The following is a 23,646-nucleotide window of genomic DNA, read 5'->3' on the forward strand; positions in this document are numbered from 1 at the left end:
GATGAACTAGGTTCTGATATAACCCAATAAAATCTTAGGAGATTATTGAAGTTATCCACAGGCCCAGACTTCCATACTTTTGAATTAACTGCTCATGTTATTTTTTTTTTTTCCCATCTCCTCCTTTTCCCTATCTCCAGGCTCTTTACTTGGGTATTTTTACAATGTCTAAAATTCAACAGATATAAAAATGGAATTCATTATCTTCTCTACTAAACCTGAGCCTCTTCTTAGGCTTGCAATTAAGAGAGTCACCATGGATTTGTCCCTCTCCTTTATAATATACAACTAATCAGTTCTCATATGTTGTCCATCCTACCTCCACTGAATTTTTGCATCCATTCCCTCTTTTCCACTCAAATGATCACTACCCAAGTTCAGAGATATGAAAAGAGATATCTCTTCATCTAGGGATCATGTGGGAGGAGAGGACTGAGGTTTCAGGATATTTCAAGGATGGTTCCCAAGAACAAAGAGACTGAGATTATTACCCCTTCCCTTGAATATAAACTGGGACAAAAGTTGGGTCATTCTGTCCTCATTATAACTTGGTCTATTAGCTGTCCACTTCTTCACAGGAAAAAAATGACTTTAGAATTCAAAGAATATAATATCCCTTTATAGTTAATGTTTGTTGATTATTATAAAAATAACTTGCCTCAATAGAGCAAGACATAACTTTAAAGGCAGTCCTTCAACAAAGTATTTCCAATAAACATTTTAATATCTTACAAAATTCTTCAAAGGGTACAACAACAGGGAGACCTTTCTTCAATAATCTTGATGATCAATATCCAGCATCACATAAAAGAGAAAGGTGTAGATTATCACAAATGTTTATGGTATATCCTGTGCAAAGTCTAAATAGAGGAGATATTTCTCTATTGAATGAAGTTCTCCATGAACTCTTATTTGTGACTTTCATTGTTCCTCAGACCTCTACAGAGATGCCTCTATGGGCATTCAAAAGAGATTGAACTAAGAATATTTATTGGAAAAAATACAAAAGGATGAAAAATACCTATGACTATGAAAAATAGCTACATCAGGAACCTACTGAGTTATCACATTAAGACTTGGACAGATTTAGTAGAAGGACAGTGATCCAGACTCAGACTTGAAGAGGAGGCAGAGGGAGGGTGGGATTGCATTTGAAAAAAATTGCATAGTACTTTCAAAGACTTCAAGCTGTTCCTTCACAAAGAATGTATTTCCTTTTTCCTCCCTACTTCCTCCTTTCCTCCCTACCTCCTTCCCTCTTTTCTTCCCTCCCTCCCTTCTTCCCTATTTTCCTTCCTTCCTTTTTTCCTTCCTTTCTTTCTTGTTTCTTCCTTTCTTTCTTCCTTCCTTCCTTCCTTCTTCCTTCCTTCCTTCCTTCTTTCCCTGTCTTCTTTTATCCTTGCTTTCTTTCTTCCCTCCCACTATAATATATAAATTTGAGAGACTTAGTTTCTGGGTAATTAAAATTTTATTAATCACACTAGTAGATAAAATTAATAAAAATTCAGTGGGACTCTCAAATCCCAAAGACCCCACATGGAAAGCATCCAATGCTTACAGGACCTTGGAAGAGTGGGTGTTCCTGAGGGTGGTAATCAACTGTGATTGGTTAACAAATAATGAAGATGAATATCATAATGAGAAGTGGATTTGTTCTAATGAGGACTTATTCCCACTAATTCTAGTGGGAAGGGACTCTGATCACTCAGGCTTGATTAGAGACTTATTTATACTCATCTCTTCCTCACCTAGGGTATGTAATCTAGACAAAAAGGGGAAATCTACTTTTATCCAGATTTGTCTGAATAAAACACAAAGTGCAAGAATCTTTTCAATTCACCTAAACTAAAATTTCTTTACCTTTTGATCAGTCTTTCTTTTCATTATTAGTTCTACACTTCAAAAGTTGTCTAAACTGAATGTGGAAGTAGAAAAGAGTTGAAAAAACCTTAGTCCTAATTCAATAATTAGTTATTACTATAAAAAGCAAAATTATTTCTCTCACCACCTTCTTCCCTAAGTTTCTACAACCTTCTTTCCTTCCTCTCTCTGTCTAAATGAACAAGTACATGAATAAATTTTAAAGCATAAACTGTCTTAATAATTTTTCAGTTATGCACTGTAAATTTCCATGAGGATTCTTTGTTCATTCATTCATTTCCATTTATTTTTTCCATTCATATGGTTGCAATTAGTGTGCACTCTATTCTTCTGGTTCTGCTTTTTTCCATTTCAAATGATTTTATAATGATCTTTCCAGATTTCTTTCTATCCCTTATATTTGTCTATCATAATTGGAGAATAATATTTTATTACATTAATATATTACAATTCATTTAATCATTCTTGTAAGTTGTTTCCAATTTTTTTTTTGCTTTTAAAACTTAATGCTGTTATAAGAATCTTCAAATAACTCTTCCTTTTGCTAAAACATTACCAGCAGTGGAATTATGAAAAACAATTTTAAATGTATATTATCTGCTGGTGATATTATATAGGTACAATTCAAGGGATTTCACAGTTCTAAAGGATTAATCCTATGATCCTATAAATGAAAATTGTTGATAGTCCAAAGGACAATGGAGAAAAGGCATGTTGCCACAAGGAGAGTGTAGCTTATTACTTCACTGTAAGAAGTGTTATAAAATATATTATTTATATATTATCTAAGCTCAAAAGAAATGAAATATTCACATAGCAAGAGTGAGGAATATCAACAGATAATCTGAGAGCTAGAGGATTCCTCCAGTGCATTGGGTAGATCCCCTCTAGAGGATTTGTGGGATTAGCTATGGATAGGACTGGACCTGCTTCAGTGAAAGGAGGATCCATACTCACGAGCTCATGGAACCTTCATACTACTGAATAATAATAAAAGAAATACATTGTGCTGTAAGGCTTGTAGAATTTTTTACAAATAATTATCTCATTTTATCTTTATAACAATCTTCTGAGGAAGAGGATATTATGACTCCCATTTTACAGATGAGAAAAATGAAGCAGACTAGCCCAATGTCATACAGATACTGAGGAAGGATTTGAACTCAGGTCATCTTCACTCTATAACCATCTTTCTCTCTATTGCATTATCTAGATGCTTTGAAGTATGAAAAAGCAGAGACCACCTTAAAAGTAATGCATGGTGTGGCCATTTTAAGATGAGGAGTTCATCCTTGATTTCTGCCTTTCCTCAATCCCCTATATATAGTGTAAATAGTTCAAGAAATAAATGAATATTTATTAAGCATTTATTATGTGAAAGATACTGTTCTAGGTATCAGGAAAATATGACATAAGTCCTCTCCAACTAGGTGGTGCAATAGATAGAGTGCTGAACTTAGAGTGAGGAAAATTCATCTTCCTGAGTTCAAAGGTAGACTCAGACTCTTAATAGTTATGTGTCATTGGTCAAGTTACTTAACCCTGTTAGCCTCAATTGTTTCATTTGTAAAATGAGCTGGAGAAGGAAATGGAAAACAATTTTATTATCTTTGCCAAGAAAACCCCATATAGGGTTATGAAAAATCAAATGTTATTGAAGAAGAACAACAACAATTATATAAGTCCTCTATCAAGAAATTTATAACAAGGAAAGAAGAAACACATACATATGGCCTATGGCTTTGTACACACATATATATACCTATGTACCTCATAGGCTTACAGAGACCAATTATGAAATCTTAGCCCAGAGATAAGATAGTTTTTCCTTTGGCTCTAGCTTACTATTTCTGTGCTATGGGTTTCTTCCTATGTGGGTAATAGTGTCCCATTACCACAAAGGTACCCAGTGTCTAGATGTAAAATCTAAATATTGGGTATGAGAAAATTTTTTTTCCTTTTACCACAAAAAATGCATGATGCAGAGAAAGGACCCTCATGCATGCCTTAATACAGGAAACTGAAAATTCTCAAGTAGACCATTACATTCATTATATATTACCAGGAGGTAGTGACCTCTATTTTTTTGAGGTCTAACTAAATTACAATTAAACTAAATACAATTAACCTATAACTAAACAGCAACTAAATTAAAAAACAACTAAATAAATACTTTTCATTAACCTGAGCTCTGTACCATCTAAACAACTCAGAGCAATATTGGGGAAGGTTGACAAGGTCCCAATTCCCTGCCTCATCATGCTGTGGCTATGTCTTCCTTCTCCAAATTGCAAGCAGTCAAGAAACTATTCTTCCTCTGAAGATTTTATAGGAACTGTTGAACTTGAGAAATCTTGAATTAAGAATAATCTACCCCATTGTCTTTTGAATAATTATAACTTGATTCAGTCGTTCTACCCATTTCAACATACCTTTATAGCCCCATCTCTAAATATTTTCTTTCACATATTTTTCTCATGAGCAAATCCCAAAGCTGGAAGAATCCATTCCCAGGATAGTTGGTCTCTGATCAGTTTTAAGACCCTGAAACAGAAAAGTTGAAGAAAGTGCCTTGGAATTCCAATCTCAGGTTTACCTGGGCAAACATAGGATGCTGCCATCTTTTTATCCTATGTTACTGTTTTTGCTTCTGAAAGGAGAAAATTAAAAAAGAAAAAGAGGCAAAAGTGATGGATTTTGTTTTCCAGCTCACTTATAGACCTCAGGGAAAGTGATTCCCTTAACAGGGGTGTGTGTGTGTGTGTGTGTGTGTGTGTGTGTGTTTGGGAGTGGGCTCAGTCAACCAATCATTAGGAGATAGCACCAGTCTCTGAAGTTTAATCAGAGAGAATTTCGTTCTACCTTCTTAGAGGCTAGAGCACATGTCCAACTCTCTGAGAGAGAGGTCCCTTTCTGTTAAAGGTCCTTTAACCTCAGGGGACTTATCAAATTGATCAAGAATATTTTAGATCACCCTTACCTGCTACATATGTAAATAATAACAGCTAATATTTATTTAATGTCTTTAAGGTTTACAAGTAGCTTTATATATAATATTTACATGATCCTTGAATTCCAACCCCATTTTATAGATAAGTTATTTGAATCTGACAATGGGCGAGTGACTTGCACTTAGTTCACACATTTCATGAGTGTCTGAGGGAAGATTTAAAGTCAGGAATTCTTAACTTCAAATCCCTCATGCTATTCATTATACCAGCTGTGTCAAACATACAGCTCAAGGACCACCATCAACATTGCCTAGTATGACCTGAACCAGATTAAAAGGTAGTTCCTATCTGATTTTGATGTATTGATGCATTGATAAATAAGTTACATGTATCTACATTTACATATATATGCATACATATGTATATACCGATATGTGTACACACATATATATATATACACACATACATACACAGTTAATGTGGGCCATGGGGAATACTCCCATATTTTATCTGAGCTTGACACCACTGATTGATAGCACTCTTGTCTCCCTCTGCATACCTGGTTGGGGAAGAAAAGGGCATCAAGAAATTTTAGAAAAGAGAGATCATTTTTGTATAGGAATCAATGCAGGGGAACAGTATAAGTAAGTATATGGAGATGAAAATAGGGAGTCATCAAGACTGGCCAGAATGCAGAGCATGTGAAAGAGAATAGTAAGAGATGGAACTGGAAATGTATGTTGATACCAGACTGAGAAAGAGTTGAACTAGGATCAAATTATAATTATTCAGTAGGAAATGTGGAGCTAGTGGCTAGACACTTGGAGTTAGGACAACTTAGGTTTAAATCTCATCCTTGACGCTTAAATCATGTATCACAGATTTATAGCTGGAAAAGAATTTAGCTGTCATTGAATTCATTCCTTTCACTTTTTAGATAAAGAAATTGAGACTCAGAGAAGTCTTCCAACTAGTGACAGTCTGATGTGGAATTTTAACATAGTTCTTCCTGATTCAAAGGCTAGGATTCCATTTGTAATAATACAAGGCTGCCTTTTATTACTTAGTGGGCAATCCTGGGCAAACCAACTCTTTAAGTCTGTTTCTTCATCTGAAGAATGGGGGATACCTATGGGACCTACTAAACAGGATTGTGAAGCTCAAATGAGCTAATAAAAATAAAAAGCTTTTCATTCTTTTAAGCATTGTGTAATGTTAGTTATCAATTTACAAAGTCAGTTTTTTTATAATAAATTAAGCTGTATTGAGCTGAATTAAATTACAAAGACATATATTTGTAATTTATTGATTTCTACTCCAAGATTTTGTCACATTTAATCTGTATTGTTTTTGAATCCAACTGGCTGGATGAGAATGCGGGCTAATGCCCACTATGGAAGTTCTATCACAAAGTTTATAGACTGAGGCTGAAATCCCAAGAGTGGAGTCTAAGAAAACTATGTCCTTCCTTTATATGGTGGTAAGGAAAATGACCCAGCATAAACATGTGTGCCTTCAGTTTGAGGCTGAATGATATCCTCATAAAGCAAAATAATAATGAATGGAGGAATCAGAAGTCAATATTTTTGAAAGTCTAAAATGATGGCTATAAACCAAGTCTTAGTCTGAAGTTTAAAAAAAAATAACTATCAAGCACAGGACTGGAAAAACAGACTTGATGGAAATTGATCTGAAAAAGATCTAAGGGATTTAATGGACTATAAGCTCAACATGGACCAACACTGCCTTATTCTTTTGTATAGGGATCAATGCAGGGGGACAGTATGAGTAAGTGTATGGAGATGAAAATAGGGAGTCATCAAGACTGGCCAGAATGCAGAGCATATGAAAGAGAATAGTAAGTGCTTTTTAGTCATATTCTTTGATCACTTATCCATTGGATAAGATGTTTTGAAAGGAATACTAATAAATCAGAAAAGGATAAGATAGCAAAGAACCTGGAAATATTTTTTGAGGGATGGTTGAAAGAATTGGGTATATTTATATTAGAAAATAGTAGATAATTTTTTAAATATTGAAGAATTGTGATTAGAGAACTGCTTTATTTTGATAAAAATGAGGAAAATTTTTATCAATTGGCAAAGACAAAAGATAAATTTTGGTCCAATATAAGAAGTTTACTAACGATTTGTATTGTTCAAAAAATTGACCTATTTGTTGAGTTTAAGAACTCCCCATCACTGATCTTCTCAAGTTCTGGGTTGGCTTCTCTTTGAGCACATTCTTTTTCCATGCAAAGAGAGACTCCTGTAAGCAAAAACATGTATCATTTAGACATCACACTCAAAAAATGCCCTTTTGCAAACAACCAAGACCAAGTTTCCTAACATGTATACATTCTTCTGTTTACCAGCATCTGTAGAATGTTGATGGATTCTTTCTATGCAGACTGAAAGATGGAACTAATAACTAGCAGCATCTGTGAGCCCTCCTTAGGTGTGGTATGCAGCCCAGCCACGTCTTAAAGTTTATCAACCAGAAATATTAAAGAAAAGTTTCAGTGGCAACCATTAAGGGGTGTTTATTTGTATGGGAAATTCCTGTATTGAGTTGAGTGACTGTGAAGATCCTTTTTGACACTTATGAATTTATGATTTGATCATTTCTAGGCTATACAAAATTTTACCCCTTTAAATACTTTTTCTGGAGCTTCCTTTAATTTAAATAGCGTTGCAGTATACTAGAACTTGAAGATTTAAATATTATTACAAAATTCTCTAGCAACAGAAACCTGTGACTGGTCTCATTTCATTCAAATAGTGGTTTATCTTTAACATGGAATACTTTCTCTTCCAAGTATCATTTTTTACCATCATTATCAAACTCAAATAGAAATGGATCCTGTGGTCCACACACTGACGTAGAAAATCATAAGTTAACATTATCTATTTGTATTTATTTTGTAAAACATTTCCAAATTACATTTTTAATCTGGCTCCATTAGGCATTTTTATCAATTGCATGCTACCTTTGTATTCCAAATTTGATGCCTTTGCTTTACACAATATATTTTCATGGAGAGGGCTAAATGCATAATTTAGAATTTACTAAGTAGTTTGTAACTGGAAGTTTACCTTGTGTTGATGTCACAAAATATAAATGTCCTCTTCTTAATCCATTATAATGTCAAATGGATTAACAGGGGTCAATATTTGACAGCCATAGGGCTGGTGAAATATTTCAACAGTATAAGAAAACAGGGAAGCTGTAGTTGATGTAGCTATTAAAGCAGAAGAACACAAACCCAACTCAGCAAAGATAGGCTTAAGTTTTCCCTTACAAGTTTCTTTTTGTCTTTTCTTCAATGCTAAACCTATGGTAATATTCCTATCAAATTCATTCTAGATGCTATTTATTGTGGCTTTCTTCATGGCCCATTGTTTAAAAAAAAGGCCTCTTAATGAGCTTATTTCAGCAAGACGTTTATATACATATATATCATACATATTATGTATGTTATTTTATAATAAATGAATATAATTCAATAATTTATATTCAAAATATATTCTAGTAGCCTCTTATTTTGCTCAACTAAATAATATATCTATGTTGTTTCCTACTCATGGACTGATTCTAATTATAGGATCATATATCCATAGTTACTTAAAGACCAACCTCTTCATTTTTTAGATAAAGCGAGACCCCAAAAGTCTAAGCAATATGTCTAATGCCATAGAGTTTATAAAGGTTTTGAGGCAAGATTTGATCATAGGACTTCCTGGCACCAAGTTCTATTCTCTTTCTACTATATCAAGTCGTTTCTCAACAAAAGATTGTAGATTTACATGTTTTGCACATTATAAGTATTCCATTATATCTTTGATTTTAATTAAAAGTCTTTTGATATTACCAGTTCTTATAAAATGTTTTTCCCATGTCTACTTAGAACCATAAGAGGTTATACTAAATTTTTACTTACCAAATTGGATAAGAAAAAAATTTAAAGGGCTATGCATAAATGAAGTTTTATACCTATGTAGAAAAAGCTGATTTCATAAGTATAAGAGTAGAGAAGTATGGCTAGAGAACAGTTTACCTGAAAAAGATCAGGGGGTTTCAGTATACCATAAAGATGGTATAAAGATGAAGCCACAGATTCATATCATCCACAGATCACTTAGCAACTAAACTATTGTAATACCTAGAGCTACAGAAATGGGTATTGAAGAAGAGGAAGGAGATAGCTTGTATTCTGCCCTTTTTAAACCATATCTAGAATATAGTTTTCTCTTCTATAATATTTTTTTTTAGATTTGGTTTGTTCTGCCTTGCTCTAAAGGGGAGAATAAAAAGAAATGGGCTGAAATTGCTAAGAGGCAAATTTGGGATTCATATCAAGAAAATCTCTAAAAATGGATCTGTTTCAGGAAGCAATGAGCTCTTTCTTCCTGGAAGTTTTTAAGCAAAGGCTGTCTGAGAACTTGTCAGATCTTTTGAAGAGGAGATCTTTCTCAGGGACAGACTAAACAAGATGGCTTTTCAATTTGTAATTTATTGATTTTGTGATTCTAAGTTCCCTTTCAATTCTTACTCTTAATTATTCAAGCATTTGGGCTAAGTGACTTGCCAAGGGTCACACAGCTAGTAAGTGTAGGAAACTAGATTTGAACTCACATCCTCCTGCCTCTAGGACTAATACTTAATTTTAAGATTCCTTTATAGTGAGCCTGAATAATACCATAGCTAAAACAAAAAGGTAATGGCCACCCAAATATGATTTGTTAATGATTGGTCAAGTTGTTCATTTAGTTGAAAAAAAAATGCTGTCACAGCATTTGAAGTCACAGAAACTGAATTCAAATCTCAGCTCTACCAGTGACTACCTATGTGACCCTGGGGGAATTAGTTTATATTGCTGGACCTCAGTTTCCTCATCTGTAAAACAAGGGACTTGGACTTGGTCTTTAAGGTCCTTAAAGATTTAATGATCTACTTAAGGGGAAGAACTCCAAACTCTGGATAAGCAAACCCTTGGAAGTATCAAGAGTTGGTCTTATTAAAAAGGAAAAAAAAAAGATAAGATTCCTTTTTGTGTGTGTGTAAAATTAAAAGCCAAATCTAGTGGTATGTTTCTAGACCTTAAAGAATTGCTTGAGTTAAAGTGCTTATCTTTTATATGTTTATTCCAAATTGGAGCAAATAATTTAGTTATTGTAAAATCAGGCAAAGAATTAAATGAAGTAGCATGAATCATTATTCTTTTGGCTCAACAAATTATGGTATAAGAAAATGACATGTTGTTGTACTAGAGATGATGAATATGACGACTATAGAGAAATGTGGGAAGAATTATGTGAATTGTAGCAAAGTGGACTGATAATGTAAGTGGAAGAACAATGGCAAAAGAAATGGAAACTGAATGCTGTGAAATTGCAATGACTAATCTTGGTCTCTCAAAAGTAGTAGAAGGCACTGTTCTCAATTCACAATTATTGAGGACACATACTATGGGTCAATGTCAGACTTAGTTAATATGTTCCTTAGTTTTTCTGAACTGTTTTTCTCAAAGGATGGCTTTCATTGGAAAACGAAGGTGATATAAAAAATATAAAAATTCCCCTTTCCCCAAAAGGCTGTTACCCTCTCTCTTCACTAAATAATATATTCTTATTTTCTTCCAACTTTTCTTGCCTTTTGTATGGTAAAAACAGCAAGCATAGGAGATGTCATCACATAAATAAAGAAGGGCCTAAGCCTTCAATTTATATATACCATTATAGAAGATAGTCCTTAAAAGATATAGCCCAAATTGCATCACTGGTCTCCAATTTCAATTAGGAAATTTTCAAATGTATTTAAAAATTTGTTTATTTTATTTTTAATTTGTGGAATTAAGTTTATGGAATTGAAAAAAACATTTTTATAACACAGTATTATAAAATAGACGATTATAACTGCAAATCTATTATGTACAATTTGCTATTTCTTTTAAATATAAAATTAAATTGTAATTTTTTCACTTTTTTCTCCCACCTGGCTTAGATTTTGCTACCATTAGACACAAATATGTGTGTAATATATATATGTGTGTGTGTGTGTGTAAAAGTGTATATACATACATACATACATATATTTATATTTTTCAATTCTTTTTCTGGATGTAGATAATGTCTTCCTTCATAGGTCTTTTTAGTTAATTTGGGTATTTATAGTAGTCAAAATGACTTATTCACTCAATGTTCTTAAGACAATATTGCTCTTACTGTATACAACATTCTTTTGGTTCTGTTCATTTTGCTTTTCATTATTTCATGCAGGTCTATCCATGTGTTTCTAAGATCACTTAATTTCTTATAGCAGTGATATTTCTTCACAATTATATATTGCTACTTGCTCATCCATTTAAAAATGGTTGTACTTCACTTAAGTGGCACCCCATCTGAGTGCCTTAATACAATTATAATATTCACAATCTACTTATACTTCCAGAGACTAAATTTCTCAAAACATCTAAAGGATTTTAACTGGTGGTCTTTAAGCTGTAAATAATGACAAAACAAAATATTTAGCTACCCTGAATGTTCAAAACTCAAATTACTCACTCTTTGGAGTTTAAAATATATTCACATACAAGCACCTTCAATCAGCAGACCCTGGATTTCTGAACAGCTGCAGGTTAAAAAAAATTTTTTTTTTGTTTGCAGTTTTTCCCATTGCAGGAAATTACTTCATTTGTTGTTTTAGAGACTTTGCAAAGTCATGATAGCAACGGAAAAAACCTTGCCGAAACAAATATCACTACTTTTACTCTATTTAGTCCTTTTATTTTGTTGTGTAGCAGGGAGTTGCCATGAATTCACCCACATCTTTCTCAATCATGGTCTCTAATGGATGCAACAGAAGTTGTTTCAGGAAAGTTAGAGGCCCCTTGCTTCCCCAGTTTGTCTTTTGCAGAACTCTCTGTGCCAATCTTCCTTCCTTCTTCTCCCTTCTCCATCAAGTAATTGGTGTGATGCATGTTTTAAGAGAAAAGTTCTATATAAAATTTTTTTAAATACCTCAAAAAAGGACCCAATTTTCCTTTTCACACCAGTGAATAAATCTTCCCCAATGAAAAGGAAAAAAAAAGCATTCCAACTTCACTTTTGCTCCATGAAAATGTGGGTCAGGGCCAATTCTCCCTTCTCTGAGATGCCTAGAAAAGAGAAGGAATGGAGTTTTGCCCCCTCATCTAAAATATGCATGTGTGTAAGGAGTGGGTTAGGACTTAGTGGAATAACTAGTACACAGTAAGTGCTTAATAAATGCTTATTGACTTGAGTTATCCAAGCCTATACACAGGAGAAGAGAAATCTATGTTTATCCCTTCCTCTTGCAAAAATGCAGAGAGTTTTCGTTCATAGAATTGGAGGCATAAAATATGAAGTATAAAATCCTGGAAAAAAAGTTTATCAGCTTTCAACTTTATGGGCAAATAGATCTTGTGATAAGAGGTAAACAAAGATGAAGAGAGGAAAAAATCATCTTTGGTAATATAGATCCCAATTAAAGACAAAAGATCAGGAACTTTCTGGCTATATAAGAGAAAAGATTTCTTCATGTTTAGCATTGTCTGAAAGTAGAATGGGTGGTCTAAGGGAGTTGTGGGCTTCCAAGTCTCCAAGAAGAGATTGAGTGACCACTATTTGGGGATGTTGCCCTGAATGGTTTCTTCCGATCCCAAAAGTGTGATTCTGCTGCAGACTATTAAATGATTATTTGTAAGATCAGGGTTGGACTATTCCAGACAACAGGAGGCACTCAGTAATAGCATGTAGAAGACTTTTGTACATTGGGCACTTTTATAAAATGGAGAAGAGGGAGGATATATAGTGCCCTGCCACAACCTCCTTGGAACTCTGCCTGGAGATCTGGAATCATAGGAGTGTTTTAGGGCACTTACTCTCTGTCTGAACCTGTGTCTGAGCTCACAATGAGGGACTTTTGCTGTAACCCAAAACCAGTGCCATTCACCTGTGATTTCAACTTTCTTGAGGATGCTGTGTTTTGTCTGATGGGAGTCAGTCTTCTTTTTCCTCACTGATCTCAGTGAACCGACTTTGAGGCTACTGAGTGATTTAAAAATAATTATAAATTCAGCAGCATTTAAATGATCTCATTACATTTTTCCCCAATTGCAATCCCAATTAGATAACTTGAACCTGGTATCTGATCTCCCCCACTTAAAAAAATTCAAAAATAAATCTTTTGTTTATAGAAATGTTGTTCAATCATTTCAGTTGTGTTCTACTCTTCATGATTCCATTTAGAATTTTCTTGATAAAAACACTAGGAGCTGGATTTCCTTCTCCAGCTTATTCTTGTAGATGAGGAAACTGAGGCACATACGGTGAAGTGCCTTGCCCAGTGTCATATAGCTATTAAATATCTAAGGCTGGATTTGAACTCAAATATTCCTGACTCCAAACCTGATACTCTATCCACTTATAAAAATAACCAAAAGCAGGGAGCTAATTATACTGATTATTTGTACTTTTTTTTCTCTCCCCATTCCCCTTTCTTCTTGCCTCTCATTGGCAAAAACACTGGATTTAGAGTCAGGGGTCCTGGATTTGAATCTGACCTCTTCTACATGCTATGTCATCTTAGGTAAGTCATGTTGAATATCAATTTCTTAATTTGTAATAGAAGAAAATAAACCTAGATGATCTCTGAGGTCTTTTCCTATTCTGGATGTACGATCTTGTTCTATGATCCATACTCCTGACATGTGAATGTGACAATGATAGACGAAAAGAGATGGGAGAAGGTTAGGGCATGTGAAGGAAAGATGAGGTCGCCAGTTCTGTCCTGAAATCAAAGCCTCTGAGGAAGAGGCTTTTTGTTTATTTCATGCTATTTTATTCATGATATTAATTTTTCATGTCTTGGACTCCCACCTCTTAGGCAGTTTGGTGAAGCATCTGAACCCTTTCTTAGAATATGTTTAAATGCAAAATACACAGGATCACAAAGGAAATCAATTATATTGAAAGATAGATGTATATATACACATATCTATGTACTTGTATATGTATGTGTATCTATATTTACTATTTCATTATTCCTTATTTAGGTCTATATATTTTTAAAAGATCATGGCCCTCAGAGTAAAAATCCTTGCTCAAAGCTTTCTCTTTGATTTATCCATGAAGCTGTTATAAAATGTGTTCCTCTGTTTGTTCACTGATATATTTGATATCTATTTCTGTATCATAAAGTGACATAGGCATATCCATGGCCCCTTTTTGTTTTCTGATAAAGCATATGATTTTGTAATTCTTACTGAAGGGGCAGCTAGGTGACTAGATCATTCTAGAATCAGGAAAATCTGAATTCAAATCTAACCTCAGACACTTAATAGTTGTGTGACTCTGAGCAAGTAATATTTTTTTGAGCAAGTTGTTGCTTTATTAATACAATGGGTTATCATATAAGAAAAAACAATCATGTGGAATTCACAGAAAGAAAAAATATGAAATAATACAGTAAGAAAGGAGAGCAAGCCATTAATTCTTAATCTGCCTCAGTTCCTCATCTGTAAAAATGGGGACACATTGGAGAAGGATATGGCAAACCACTTCTAGTATCTTTGCCAAGAAAATCCTATGGACAATCCATGAGATCATGAAGAGTTTGGATATAATCCAATAACAAACTTATTGACATTTTTCAAGGTTTACCTGAAAATTTTTCTACATCATTTTGGTTTAGCTATCATGAAGTACTGGCTGGCCCTAAGTGTTTGAGTAGCTATGACTGAGCAACCAGGATGCTTCAGGCTTTGCTTGAATGAAGTGCTTGGAGAAGAAGATATACAAGTCAGAGACTGAATACTTTAAATTTATTTAAAAGAGTTAACTTATGCTTATTGTAATATACAAAATGAAATTGAAATACCCAGTGGAACAAATTACAGACACAACGTATTTACTGAAGACAGTTTATATGTGTAAGGCATTCATGTCAAGTAGTAAAATCAGAATTATTTTCTAATATCTATTTTTATGTAATTTTAAGTCAATTTCTTTGTATATATTTCTTTTAAAATCATCCCAGTCAGTCTTATTCAGCCTTTTACTTCCTTTCTTCAATTCTCCCTGTTACATTCTGATAGAATTTAATGGTTTTCAGAGTGAGTCATATATATCTTCATGCTTTTGCAGCTAGTTAAGCCAACACTTAACTAGACCAGACAAAAAATATTCAGCAGCAGACTCTCAGGGAGAGATAGGGATAAAAGGATAAAGATCATAGGGTTTGCCTAAAGGAGGTGACTTTTAGAATAATTTACTTCAGGGCTTTGTATAACAAAGGTTATGAGAGCTTGGTTTAAAAAATATTCTAATATTGGCATTTCAATAAAATTGGTTTCCTTTGTAATTGTATATATACATATATATAATACACATTTACATTCACGTATTATATAAACACATATTTATCCACATACATATATAAGAATAAAATTTTTAAAATTCATTTTTGAGATAAGATACTCATATGTTTCATTAGACTACTGAAGGGTCTATGACATAAAAAAGATTAGGAATTCTTTTAGTCCAGTACTTTAGTTTGAAATATTAGAAAATCAAGTCCTAGAAAATGGAAGTATTTTACCCAAGTCCATGCAGTTAATAAAGGTCAAAGTTTTCTCCCCTACAGCATATTGTCTCCTTTGTGGTGGAAAGCCTGGGATCTGTCTAATGGTTATTTTAGATATTCTGGGTATCATCTGAACACAATAGAATTAAATTCTAAAGTGCTAGAATCTTTAAAGGGATCTGTATTTATTCTGATTACCTGAAACCATGATTAATGTATCACCTGGTCAAGAGACTTCTTTATCAAACATTTCTAGGTTGTGAAAAAAAATCATATTTCCCTCCTTAGGAGTACAATTTATTTATCCTGCTCACTTTAGTATTCTGACTCTGACCTTCCTGAGTTTTAGAGACTACAAATCTATCAATAAGTCAACCTGATGTAAACTCAGATCTTTTTGGGGAAAAATGATGTAACCTTTGTGGGGGTAGGGGGGCAAATGTACTCTCAAATCCTGAGGAAAATATACCTTTCCCAGACAAGTCCTTCCCAAGTTAATTTATTCAATTGGAGATCATGGTCAAATCACCCTCCATTGAAACAGATCTTTTGGGGGTGACCCAGAGCCCCTCCAGGGAGTTCCCAGACTCTGGGAAAAGCTTTCAAACTCCCAGTTAAGTGATTTTATTTAATTGGAGATCTCTGATGGTCCTCTATTGATTAGCTCAGACAGCTCCAATCCCGGCTAACATTTGCCTATATAACCAGGGGTCTCTGTTAACACACCTTTGCCAAATTCCTAATGAGGAGTTTTGCCCACTAAGAGAGCTTCCTTCTTAGTGAACCATAAAATTCCCTTTTTTGCTATACAGATTTTCGGGTTTGCAAACTCTTTTGCATTGGATCTGTGCTGACCAGAAGGGATTCCCCACCCCAATTCTTGCACCTCTTCACTATCATTATCCTCATCATTTGCACTTCATAATTTTGGTTCCCTGACCAGAAATCCCCAAGAATCTCAATGAGGTAAAGCCTTTTCTTGTTGTCTATTCTATAATTAGAACACTCAAATACCTGGGAAGATTTGAGTCGTTGGAGCTCAACACGAGCAGAATTCTCTCAGGGATGCCTTAATGGGAATTCCTACATTCTCTGACAAAAGTCCCCCTAATCAGGGAGCATTTTGTCATCTCTCCATCTCTAGAGACATCTAGAGAAAGATGAGGAGCTATAGAATGGGGGAAACTAAGGCTTGTGGCAAAATGGAAAAAAAAATACCTCTGTTTCTAAAGATCCTTCCTTAGGAAGTCTCTTAAAAAACAAACTCGGATCTAAAGATCTCAAAACTAAAAAGCTTAAATTGAAAACAGCACTGCAGAATACTGCTTAAACTTGTTGGAAGGAAATCAAACTTTCTCCTTCCTGCTCCTTTAGGACCTTTATGTAGTCCCTATCAAGAAGCTTCTGGATCCCTTCCAGAATAGGACCTTATGTCCGGCAATGTCTCTAACTCTGTTTCCCTCACCTGAACCAGATCCTGAGACTCCCAGCTTTTTTTTTTCTCCTCCTCAGGATACTGACCCTCTGCCCCCTGGGAGAAGCAGCAGACTCTCAGGGAGAGACAATCAGAGCAGAGGTGCCTCTTTCAATGTCAAATCTCTCCCAGACTAAACCTGGCCATTACTCTGAGGACCCCACCCAGCTTTTTGAGGGGTCCAAGGCCAACTCCCTCTTTGATCTGTCCTGGGGAGAAGTTGATCTTAAGCAATCTGCCTCAAATACATGGAGGAAGCTGCAGAAGCCAATTCTGAGCCCTCAAATTTCTCCCACTCCGCTGTTACAACAGTTGTTGGAGTCTTTAATGATAGGGATCACACTGCAGCCAAGGAGAGAGGCCACAGAATTAAAGCAAGATTTGGAGAAAAGTCCCTCTTTTTGGCTGCTGATATTGACCACAAAGATCCATGCTTTAGATGTCATGGAATCTGTCTGAAGAAGCCCCCTAGTCCTTGCCCTGAGTTTGAGTAGGAGCAGCACTGGAGGGGAGATTGCTTCCAGGGGATGAGCTCCCCCTCACCCCCAAGGCCCTGCCCTCCAGCAGGAGTTTGAGGCTTGGTCAAGCTCCCCCTCACTCCACCACAACAGCCCAACACCTGACAGTCCAACACCTGGTGGCTGGTAAGACCCTTGAACTTCTTTTTGCTATGGGAGGGGGTTCTCCTTCACTCTTGCTCTAGCATTCTGGTCTCTCCCCTTCCCCTATAGAGTGGGGATTGCAGGGAAACTTAAAAGCTGCCTTGAGGCCTCTCTTCTGCCTCGAATAGCTTGGTGATCTGTCATTTAAATGCTCGTTCCTTATTATTCCCTCCTATCCTGCCCCCTTATTGGGGCATGATTTAGTGGTGAAATCAAGGACCCTTCTCTTCTCAGACCTCCAAATAGTCTTTTTGTACTGCTCCCAAAGCTCTCCTATATTTCCTCTGAAATCTGGGAGAAAATAGATTTCTGTGCTCCAGCCTTAGTCAGGATTGAGAAATTCCTTAAGCACAAACTTTTATTAGAGAGTTAAGAGATTTGGAGTCACTTAACTGCAGTCTTATCTTGATCTATAGTCCCTAAAGGCAGGACCACATCTTGGGCCTTATTCTTAATAAAAATAAATTCCTTCCAAAAACTCCTAAGAAAAAAAAATATAAATATTCTCTCTTTTTTTGCTGTTTACAAAAAAAAACACCTTTTAAATAAATTTTTAAAAATTGATTTTTAAAAATTATTTCTCAGAAAAACTGTATTCTTATACCCCTTCTTTATAGTTCACAGGAAAAAATCCTTGCAGAAGAAAGGAGGTACATCCTTTCTCCCTCTGGCTGGTTTCAAACACCCTCAGATCAACTCTTACCTCCCCTCTCTCCTGAAGCCAGTTCAGAGAAGGGATCCCATACCCAGGGGAAGACAAATAGATTCTACACAAACACCCCCTTGCAGGGGGTTTCAAACTGCTTTTGGTTTTGTTTAACACTTTAACTAACTGGGTAAAAATTTTTCCCTGAAGAACTGAAGCGGCTCTGGAGGCATCAAGGTACTTGCTAATAGTCTGCCTAAGCTCTTTGCTTGAGACAAATAGTCCAGCTTTTACTTCTCAGGTATTTCAGAATATTCCTGTGAGCACTCTGGAGAAAGAAGGGTGAAATTGTCTGTGTCCTTCTTTCTCTCTCACTCTTCTACCTAACTTTTTTCTCTTTCAAAGGATGAAAATTTTTGTTCCTGGAAATTTCTCTCCTACTTTTTTTGATTATCATTCTAAGGCTTCTCCCTCCCCCCAGCAGTTAACTCCTTAGCATTCTCTGGCTCCCACCAGCAGTTAAATCCTTAGCATTCTATGACCCCTGGCAGCAGTTAACTCCTTAGCATTCTATGGCCCCCACCAGCAGTTAAATCCTTAGCATTCTATGACCCCTGGCAGCAGTTAACTCCTTAGCATTCTATGGCCCCCACCAGCAGTTAACTCCTTAGCATTCTATGACCCCTGGCAGCAGTTAACCCCTTAGCATTCTATGGCCCCCACCAGCAGTTAAATCCTTAGCATTCTATGTATGGCCCTTGCCAGTCCTCCTTTTCAGCCTTTCAGCTAGGGAGCTCTGTGGGCAGTGGGGCATTCAGGACTGTTGAGTGGGCTATATCAGCATTCTTAATTAAGGCAGCCCACAGATGGGACCTGATGCATTTTTTTTCAAAGGCCCCATTCCCAAACATCACCATCACCCTGGATGACGCCCTACTTTTAAACTGCTCACGAGTGAGATCTGTTTCCTCCAGGCTCCAAGCTGTGAATTTTCAATTGCTCCTTCAGCCTGGAGATCATGGGATGACTGACTGGGATATACAACACCCCTTAGATACCCCTGCTGCTGTCTTTCCCTCCTGGCCTGAACTCCCAGTGAATGTAGGGACAGCTCTATGACCCTTGTCAGCTTGAAACAGCTACTGAAGATGAGACTTTTGCCCCTTTACCCCAAATGAATTTGGGGGGATTGTTTGAGGCGGGAAATGATGTAAACTGGGATCTTTTGGGGAAATATGATGTAATCTTGGGGGGATACTCTAAAACCCTAGGAAAAGTATACCTTTCCCAGACAAGCCCTTCCCCAGTTAAGTAGCTTCAATCAGTCGGAGATCTTGGTCAAATCACCCTCCTTTGAAACTGATGACCTTTTGGGGGTGGCCTGGATCCTCTTCAGGCAATTCCCAGACTCTGGGAAAAGCCTTCATACTTCCAGTTAAGCGATTTTATTCAATTGGAGATCTCTGTCTGATGGGCCTCTATTGATTAGCCCGGACAGTTCCCAGCCCTAGGCCATTTACCCATATAACCAGGAGTCTGTTAATCCACCTTTGCCAAATTCCTAATGAGGAATTTTGCCCACTAAGAAAGCTTCATTCTTAGTGGACGATAAAATTCCCTTTTTTGCCATATAGATTTCAGGTTTGCTAATTCTTTCTCATTGGACCTGTGCCAACCAGAGGGGAACCATCCCAATTCTCAAACCTCTTCACTACCACTAGCCTCATCATTTGCACCTCATTAAACCGATGGACAATTAACATTTTAAAGTAACTACTATGTGCTTGGAAAAGCTAAACATTGCTCAGCATGGGGCATATGCTGCTCAGTCCCTTGATGGACCTTATTCTCTTGCTTATTTGGACTGTTGGTTCTTATCCTTCATGGTCACCTCTATCATTCCACACATGGTCCAAAATGGTGTCTTTACAAGTACATAGCTTGTCTCAAACAAAGTTTATAAATGATTCTGTTCAATTGCCATAGGCCAAAAAAAATTGCTGAAAAAAAATTGAGGCAGCTTGCCAAGAACTTCCTCTTCTCCCCTACCCATCTCACATCACCAAGAAGACTACTGCCACTGTCTCCTTTATTCCTGTCTTACATAAAATGACCCTGCTCCTTGCCAAGGAAAACTACCTTATATGCATAAGTAATCCCACTTCATTGTTTTCTCCAGCAAACAATTCCCATTATCACCCCCGCCTCAATTTCTGCTTGTCTACAGGTTGCTTCCCTACTGCCCACAAAGATGTTTCTCTTCCATCCTCAAGAAATCAATTGATTCAATCATCCTATTTTCTCTTACCTCTCCTGTCTTTTGACTCTAAACTCCTTGGAAAAACAAACAAACATCTAAACTTGATGCCTCTATTTCTTATCTTCTTAACTCTCTCCACTCTGACTTCCAATACCATTATTGAACTGAAACTGCTTACACCAAAGTTATCAATGATCACATCATTGCCAACTTCAGTGGCTTTTTTCTCAGTACTCAACTGTCTTGACCTTTAAGTTGCCACCCTTCTTGTCCTTGATATTTTTGTCTAAATTTTGGAATATCATTTCCCTCTTGGTTCTCTTGCTGTCTGTTCTTTCATGTTCTCCTTTACTAGATCTTCATCCAGGCCATGATCATAAAGGTGTTCTAAAGAGTTCTATTCTGAACCCGCTTTTCTTCTCCTACATTATTTCATTTGGTGATCTCATCAGCTACCATGAATTGAATTATCATCTCTATGATGATTCTCAAATCCCTTATCCAAGTCAACTTTTCTGATGGCATTCAAATTTGTATCTAGTCAACATATCTCAAATCCAATATGTCCAAAACTGAACTCTTCATTTTTCCTCCCAAACCTCTCTCCATTTTTAAAATTTCCATATGAAGGTTGATCATTTTAGATCATGGGTAGCATGAGAACAGGACTGACCAGGAGGAAGGGTAAGAACCAGCAGTGCAAAATAAGCAGGAGAATTAAGCCCATCAGGGTATTGAGCAGCAAGTCCCAGAAGTCTGAGCAATGCTTACTTAGCCTTTCCTGGTACATACTAGGTACTTAAAAATGTTAATTGCTCTTCAGTTGGCTGACAGATGTGTCATCCTTACAGGACCCCAGGCTCATAACTTAGATGTCATCCTTTGTTAGAGGAGCCACCTGCTGGGGATCTAATTCTGACCAGCAGAATAAATCCCTTCATGTGAGAGGATAAGGATACAAGGAGACTGAGAGGCAGGCAGTTGTATTCTCTGACCCCTCTCCTTTTCTCTTTTGCTTCCAATTTATTTTATTCCCAATTCACAAGCAACATTCTGTTATCAGTAAAGACTGATTTGTAATTCCTTCAAGTGTGATATGATTTATACAGTTATGGGGGCTTTGGAAGATCGACCTGCCCCTTCACACTTAGGCATGGTCCTTAATAATCCTTAACTTATTTGGACTCCTGGTCCTTATCCTTCCTGGTCAGCTCTGCCCTCATGGTCCTTAACTTTTTCATACCCCCTAACGACTATGTTGCCAATGCACATCTATTAAATATATCCCTTGAATATGTCCTGTCCTAATACACCACGCAGTGCAGGTCTTCACCACCTTATGGAAGGATTATTGCAATAGTCTACTCATGGGTCTGCCTGCTTCAAGTCTCTTTTTCACTGCAATTCATCCTCTACTTAACTACCAAGGATTTTTCTGAAGCACAAGTCTGACCATGTCACTCTTTACTTAAACTTTGCTCTAGTAGTTCCCTATCGCTTGCAGGAAAAACACCCCACAAACTTCTTTATAATCTAGCTTTCCCTCCTCCCCCACATGGTATTTTTGTACCTTATGTGCCCTTTGATCCAATAAATAGTCTTTTTTTTTTCTATTGCTTGAAAAATATATTCCCCAGGTCTGGGCATTTTCCCAGCTGTTTTCCCTATTATCCTCACCTTCTAGCTTTCTCAGCTTTCATCAAGTGCCTGCTAAAATCATGGATTCTATAGGAAACCTTTCCCAATCCCTCAATTCTAGTATCTTTTGTCATTAATTTCCTATTTATTTATCTAGCTTATTTTTGGCTTATAGTCTACTTCATTATATTCTTTCCTTGTATCCCCAGTACTTAGCACAGAACCGAGTATTTGGTAGATGCTTAATATATGTTCATTGCCTGACTGATTCTTCCTTTAAAAAATCTGAAGAATATTTTTCTTGAATATTTGATATATTACATGAACAACATTTGGGGCTAGTTAAGCAGCTCCATTCTCTGTACCATATATAGAAATGAATGGGTAACATAGCAGAGGCTAAATCTTAAGATTCAAATTCTATCCATGGCCCTAAACAGGCAGGTTCTAGGAAAAGATGACTTTACATTGTTTCAGATGTTGCAAAGAAGATTCAGATCCTGTAGAGAATAGAGCATGTTTATAAAGGGAAAGATCAAATACCATTTTTTTTCCTTCACATATTGGCAGATAGTAGATAATACAGAAACAGTGGAGTGCTGAGAATATACATCAATATTCATTAGGGAGAATATACATCTATTCACTTTTCATTAAAAATGAGGCAGATGAGCTCAATTTAATTTTTTTATCAACAGCTTTAATTATTTTTATAACAATATAAAATTACAAGGATTTCAACTCATACTAACAGCAACAATCTACTGATTTATCTATATAAATCTTATATTTATATTTGCTTACTTATCTATATAAAAACAAATTGTGCATTTTTCTGTGAAATGTTCACTTTGAATAAAACTTTTTCCTAGTATAAAATATAAGTGCACTTTCTTTTATTCAAGTTATTTATTCACAAAACATATGCATGGGTAATTTTTCCAACGTTGACCCGTGCATAACCCTCTGCTGCAAGTTTTCCCCTTCCTCCCCTCATCTCCTCCCCCACCCAGCAGGCAGTCCAATACATGCCAAATATGCCAAAATACATGCCAGATCCAGTATGTGTATACATATTCATACACAGCCATTTGGTTGTACAAGAAAAATCGGATCAAGGAAGAAAGAAAAAAAAACTGAGTTTTTTTTTTTTTTTGAGAAAAAACAAAATGAAAGCAAATAACAGTAAGATTGTTATGCTGTATTCTATCTTCCTTCTGTTCCCATGGTTCTCTCTCTGGGGGTAAATGGTTCTCTTCATCACTGCACAAGTGGAACTGGTCCGAATAATCTCAGTGTTGGAGAGCCACGTCCATCAGAATTGATAATCATATAGTTGTCTTGTTGATGCATATAAGGATCTCCTGGTTCTGCTCATTTCACTTAGCACCAGTTCATGTCTCTCCAAGCCTCTGCTGGTCGTTTCTTACAGAACAATAGTATTCCATAGCATTCCATAGCACACAATTTATTCAGCCATTCTCCAATTGATGGGCATCCACTCAGTTTCCACTTTCTTGCCACTATAA

At 36.1% G+C, this 23,646-nt stretch overlaps 1 long non-coding RNA gene across 6 annotated transcripts; it reads right to left on the reverse strand.

Moving 5' to 3' along the window:
- Positions 1-1,382: 1,382 nt before the first annotated feature.
- LOC116420534 lies at positions 1,383-18,748 on the reverse strand. Of its 6 annotated transcripts, XR_004230879.1 has the most exons (5): positions 18,277-18,748; positions 12,807-12,901; positions 7,004-7,100; positions 4,314-4,425; positions 1,383-1,421 (listed from the first exon to the last, which is right to left on the reverse strand). It is a non-coding gene; the product is annotated as an uncharacterized LOC116420534 (long non-coding RNA). The 6 variants fall into 6 exon arrangements; XR_004230878.1 differs by lacking the exon at positions 1,383-1,421 and having other exon boundaries at positions 3,498-4,425; positions 18,277-18,744; XR_004230877.1 differs by lacking the exons at positions 1,383-1,421; positions 4,314-4,425 and having other exon boundaries at positions 6,956-7,100; positions 18,277-18,743.
- Positions 18,749-23,646: the final 4,898 nt, after the last annotated feature.

Source organism: Sarcophilus harrisii, chromosome 1 (genome assembly GCF_902635505.1).
Source record: "Sarcophilus harrisii chromosome 1, mSarHar1.11, whole genome shotgun sequence".
Classification (NCBI taxonomy): Eukaryota; Metazoa; Chordata; class Mammalia; order Dasyuromorphia; family Dasyuridae; genus Sarcophilus; species Sarcophilus harrisii.